At 34.2% G+C, this 6550-nt stretch overlaps 1 pseudogene; it reads right to left on the bottom strand.

The window, feature by feature from the left end:
* Positions 1–629: 629 nt before the first annotated feature.
* Positions 630–3598, bottom strand: LOC146887089 (uncharacterized; annotated as a pseudogene).
* Positions 3599–6550: the final 2952 nt, after the last annotated feature.

Below are 6550 nucleotides of genomic sequence, written 5' to 3' on the forward strand. Positions count from 1 at the left end.
TCAGTTGGATGTTGCTGTTGGGCTTCTCTTAATTGATCAAGATAAATTTCAATTGCTTTCAGACAAGCCCTTCGATTGTGCCCTACTTGCTTACAGATACGACATGTTTTACGTAAACCACCTTTTCTTAGTCTTGTTTCATCTCTTTTGATCTTCCGTTGCTTTAATCTTCTTTTTTTCTTTGGCCTACCTGGTAAAATTCTCTTCGAGGGGGGTAACACATCAGGGGATGGAGTTGTCTCCCAAAAACTCTGACCATTGATAGGAAATATTATGGAAGTGTATATCTCTTCATAAATGGACTTCCTAAAGACAGTTGGGATGAAGTCTTCTCCATTGAGGTTTAGAAACTTCATTGCAGACAGTGAATGGCAGCAGGGAATACCACTTATACTCCATTTCCTACATGTGCATGATTGTTCGTCTATATTGACAACAAACCTCTCCCCTAATTGCGAGATGTGCCTAACTTCAAATAACTTCACATCTTTTATATTCCTTATCTCCCTTTCCCATGCTTATGGGTGTGTGGCTGCAACTGCTCTCCACATAAGACGCCTTAGACTTTTGGCTAGAAATTTCTTTATGAAATTGGCATACAAGTGCCTTACATGGAAACATTGATCAACTCAAGGAAGAAGTTCTTGTATGGCTGGTAGCAAGCCCTGACAATATCAGAAATTAAACAATACGTTAAAATTTTTCATATGAAATAAATGTAGGAAAAGAGCTTGAATTTGAATGTACCTTTTCTTGATCAGATATAAATGTATACGATGCACATACTGCAGGTCCACCAAGGTCCTCAATAAGTAGCTCTAAAAATCAGGACCAGGAATCCTTGTTCTCAACCTCCACTACTGCATATGCAATAGGCAACATTTGGTCATTAGCATCTCGACCAATGGCTGTTAACAACTCTCTCCGTATTTCCCTTTCAAGAAAGCCCCATCCAATCTAATTATAGGTCTACATGAAATGAAACTGTCTTTGCATGCTTTCAAACATGCGTAAAACCTCTTTAATATTGGCTCCCCTTGATTCTCCTCAACATTAAATTTGATTGTTGATCCTGGATTTCTTGCTAGAAGCTCATGTGTGTAATCATATATCCTTTTGTATTGTTCTTTAAAGAACCCTTCAACATTTTGTGTTGCAATTGCTTTAGCCATATAAGCCATATACCTTGAGATACCAACATTCCATTTTCTACTATTTTTTTCACGGATTTCAATTCCTTTTATTTTTGGGTTTTTCCTAACTATATTTTCCAGTTTCTTACTCAACCACTTTGAACTAAGTACACGTAGGTTGAATTCCCTACTACATGTGTGGTTATCTACAATTTTTCGCAACTATCAGGTTTTAATTGCATCCATGTAACCACAATATGCTGTCCATAGGCATTTTCCTTTCCCACCTATACATTTTAACCTCACTTGTCTTTTGTCATTCTTAACAAACTTTATGTTTCTCCCATTTTCAAGTGCATAGCATTTGATGGCTTCTAAAATTTCCTCCTTTTAAGTGAAATAGGTCCTCACTTCCCATTTATAATCAGCCATTGTCTTGGGCATTGTAGAAGTACCAAAATTCCCATACCCCTCTTCATCACTATCTACTACATCACTCATATATTCATTAGATATCCATTCATTATCCGACAACCCCCTCACATCATCCTCCACGTTAGTGTCATAGCTTTGGTTCACTTTTAACCCAGAGGTAGTAGATTGTCCATGGGAAACAGATTCAACCTCAACTTCTACATTACCAGACCACTCCTTATTACGTAGTTCATCATCAATATCACAATCAACACTAAACATCTAGTAGGTTGTCAATACTCTCATCCATGCTATCATCAAGTCCAGACTCAGTCCAACTGTGAACATCACCATCTTCTTCTATCTCAGTCTGCCCCACACCTTGAGACTGTACAGATTGAGCCTCAACTTCAACTTCACAGTTCACTCCAACATCCCTTAATTCACCCTCAGCTTCAACTTCACAGTTCACTCCAACATCCCTTAATTCACCTTTAGCTTCAAATTCACATTAAACTCCATCCTCCCTTATCTCACCTTCACCTTCAGCTTCACATTGCAAACCGTCACTTAAAACAACACCAACTCCTGTGTGTCGGGTTCATCTAGATAATACTCCAACATTTCAATCACTTGGGGTTCAGACAATGAGTGTTCCACAAATAAATGAACTTCACCATTTAGTCTTGCGATATTAACCATATGCATCGCACCACTGTCATCACACAGAAGCTGTAGTCTATCATCTAATATTGAAGAACAACAAAGAACCATAATTTATTCTCTCCAACATACCCGAACCCTTTTATGACGCTTAATACATCAAAGTAGCTCCACATGTATGGGTCGAACGATAACTTAGTACTTTCCCCATATTCGTACCACAACTTCCCATCATTTATGAATTTACCTCCATGGTGAAAAACCACCTCAAATTCCTTGTCCATCACGCAAACACGAATACAAATAGATACATAAACCTATATATTAATCAAATACTGACAAAAAAACATGAAACATATATTTAATACAAAACACACTTAAAAAGACACTACAACAACACTTTAAACATGGGGGACCACAACGCAAAAGCATTTACACATGGTGGGCCAAAAAAAACATATTTAAACATCGACAAACCATAATCAATATTCTGCTTCCCCCAAAACACACAACACATATAACCAATATTCTAGTTCCCCAAACCACAAACACCAAAACATGCACCAAAGAATTTATTCCCAAATTCCCAAATGCTAGAGAAAAACTCACCTTCTGCTCTTCTATTTAAACTAACGTGCAATTCAGATGAACGAAAACCTCGAATGCAATTCGATTCCAACAGCTTCTCCCCCTTCTATTCTCTTTGCTTCGCTTCTCTTCACAAAAAAACCCTAGCTTGTTTCCCCCAAATCAATTTTAAAACTCTCTCGTCCTCTCGTATTCTCGTCCTCTCGTATTATGCCTTCAACAAATTTAATTTTTAACACTTAATTAATTCTGATCAAGTCACATAAGTAAAAACAACACATCAGCATGTCCAATCACTATTCACTTAACAGTCAATGACGACCGTTAACGGTTATGGCCGAATTGTTGTTGTTTTTCAAAATTAGGAACCCAATTGAGTCAAATAAAAATCGGGGGACCTACTTGAGATTTCGCTACAAATATAGGGACCTATGGAATGATTCAACCTTGAAATTATAATAAAAAGGTAAAAGTGACCCTACACCTTTTTTTTCATATTTTGTGGATTGAGTGTTTTGAAAGGTATTTTCTGGAAATATCTTCCAAAACACTTAATCTAGAATGAATTGGAAATACCTTCCAAAACACTTAATCTAGAATGAAACATATTTCTCTTTTATTCCTCCACCGCTGCTATCTTCTTCCCCAATGCCCTCTTCACTAGCATTTCCCTTCTTGTCCAAACCCATCTCCACACTCTGTCCAGTACTCACGACATCATTATCTCCACATTCAATTTCCTCTAATCCCCACTTTTATTCTCCATTTTTTTCCACTTCACCTTCATCCATTACCTCCATCGAACACTTTCTACATCTTCAAGATTCCATCACTAACCAACACCCACAACCACGACTACCATCTTCTTCTACTTCGCTCATCCCCAACTTACAATAGCTTCATCTAATTCTCACCTCCTCCATTCTCACATTCTAATCCTCTTCACCATTTTTCAAATATCAACTATTATACTCACAAACCTCACCACCCTACACCATTCATGAACACATAATCACCAAACGATTCCAACACCCATAAGTTTCATAGAGCAAAACAAAGTACCCCAACAATGGAGGTTTTCATTTGTAGCAAGGAGTGACGCTAGAGGTGGTGGTAGAGCTCAACGAAGATGGAGGCATGGAAGTTGAACTTTGAAGCTCCGACACGGCACAAAAGTGTTATTTTCACGTCGGAAACGTGTCTTAGATACAAACATGCAATGGAGGCATACACAGCGCGATGATAGGCGCATTTCTTTGAGACAAACACGACCTTGTTTGGAGACATGCCATAGAAGATACAACTGGGCCTCATAAGGCATTAGAGTTGACACCGTTTAGCCTTGAACATTGTCATACAAAAACACGTACAAAAACATTAGAGTTTACACTTTATCAAAGTTCCCCGGTTCTGCATCGATAGGGATGTCAACGGAGCAGGTAGGATACAAGTAGTAGCTCCCCCGTATCCTATCTGCTGGATAAATATCCACCCCATACCTTTACCCATATCATAACGGATACCCGCCTATTTTTTTCATACCCGTGGGTATCTATGGGTACTCGCAAGTATTTACAACATTATTTAAAAAATAAATATTTAATCATAATTCAAATAAAATAAAATAAAATACATCACTGTCATAAAATTTAAATAAAATTCAAATAAACTTAAGTTCATACAAGTCCAAATAATTATAAAAGTAAATATAAAATGTCATTCAACACAACTAATGAGTGCTTTGATCAACAAGTCCACTTTCTCTGATTGATTCTTGAAAAAAGAAACAAAATAAACAAATAATAAACTTCAACTACCACATGCCAAGTATTCTTATTTTGGATCCATCATTTGATAACAAGCATATATATGCCCAATTTCAAAGAAAGGAGAGGGAAGAATGTTAAGGGATGTACCTGGAGGAAGACAACATACGAATCCTTGAAACTGGAAGAATGAAGACAAAACACAGGATATGCATATATATATATATATATATATATATATATATATATATATATAAGGGTATTTTTGTGAATTAAAGTTTAGCGGATACAGATATCCACGGGTACGGATACTATGATACATGTATTCGTCCGGTTAACATGCGGGTATCAAAAATACTCCTACTCGCGGGTAGCGAGTATCCATTTTTAATATTCATTTTCTACCCATTACGGATTTTATCCGCAGATACCCGCGGGTACATTTTTTTTGACATCCCTAATCATAATACACTTTTTTCAACTAATTTTTTTAATATAATTATTTAAATATCAATTAGTATATTATTTATATTTATATATTATTTAAATGTTAATATAATTTTTTTAAATATCTATTAGTATATTATTTATACTTATATATTATGTAAATATAATTATTTAATTTTTTATATTGACATAATTATTTAATATTAATTAATATATTATTTATATTTATATATTTATTTTAAATTTTTGATTAATATTGTTATTTAAATATAGTTATTTAAATTTTATTATTAATATAAATATTTAGACAGAGAATTCATTTTTATAAATAATTTTCTTGATATTTTTAATTATAAATCCCGTACAACTGAAATCCAGTTTTAGTAATAACCGGATTTCGAAATCCGATTACTATTTTTGAAATCCATTTTCTAGGTCAATTGGATTTCGAAAGCCTTTCAAATTCGTTGATTTCGTTTATTGGATGTCAAAATCCGGTTAAACCTAGCATTATCTGGACACTCACAAGCTGCTCTATCTGTTTTCACTTTAACCTAACCTATGAACCTGTAGACATATATTGAGATTTTTTTTCGTGTTTTTGTTATTTTTAATGAGAACTTGTAGTTTCTCTTTCACTAATCACTATATGATCACATGAGTAGTGATTATCAAATCTTTGAAATAAAGTATTTTTGTTATTGTAGTTGGTGAATCATGAGTCTTTAAAATAATAGATTGCAATCTGTGAAATAAAGTAATACAGAATGAATTGAGAAAGAAAAATGATAATCATGATAGTATCTTGTATTTATGTATGTGCTGAAGCATGTATTTCCATAAACATTTTCATTGTTAGTATCTTTTTTCCTATTATTTCAAATGGTTCCTCCATAAAAGAATTGGATTCATACTACAACAATATCTTATGAAGGATTCATTTTGTCACAATATTCATCCTTTTAGAGTCCTCCGTAGCATATTGCTTCTTTACTTTCTTTCCTTTTATGTGATGTTTAAGCACTTGTTTTAAAATTAATAGGAACTTTGTGGTGAAAAGTTAATGGAGTTGAATGCGTTTATGCTACTCTTGTAATATTTGGGTTCATTTTGTTTATCTTGTAGTAAAGCATTCATGTTTACTTATTTATTGTGTTCGTAGATTTTAACAGAAAAATCTGGAGAAGAAGATTGTCTTGATACTTCTTATCTAATGTTTACGTTTGATATTCTATGGATAAGTTTGGTTTAGCTGAAACATATGTATTTAATTTGTTAGTATAGTTCATTTTTGTTTTCTAATAATGTCTTCACATGTTTCATATTTTTCTTTCCAACCTGAGATTACAAGGTTCCCTCAAAAGCACCGCTAAATGTTATTCTTATGATTTTATGCTTTTTATTAGGTATAAATACACATTTGGTACTCAAACTTTTTCGGAAAGTTCAATGTGGTACCCGAACTTTATGAATGTTCAATTTGGTACCTCAATTTTCTAAAGAGGTTCAATTTGGTCCTCTCCGTTAAGTTGGAGTTAA

This window comes from Vigna unguiculata, chromosome 4 (genome assembly GCF_037176805.1).
Source record: "Vigna unguiculata cultivar grain cowpea cultivar isolate G323 ecotype 2 chromosome 4, ASM3717680v1, whole genome shotgun sequence".
NCBI classification, from domain to species: Eukaryota; Viridiplantae; Streptophyta; class Magnoliopsida; order Fabales; family Fabaceae; genus Vigna; species Vigna unguiculata.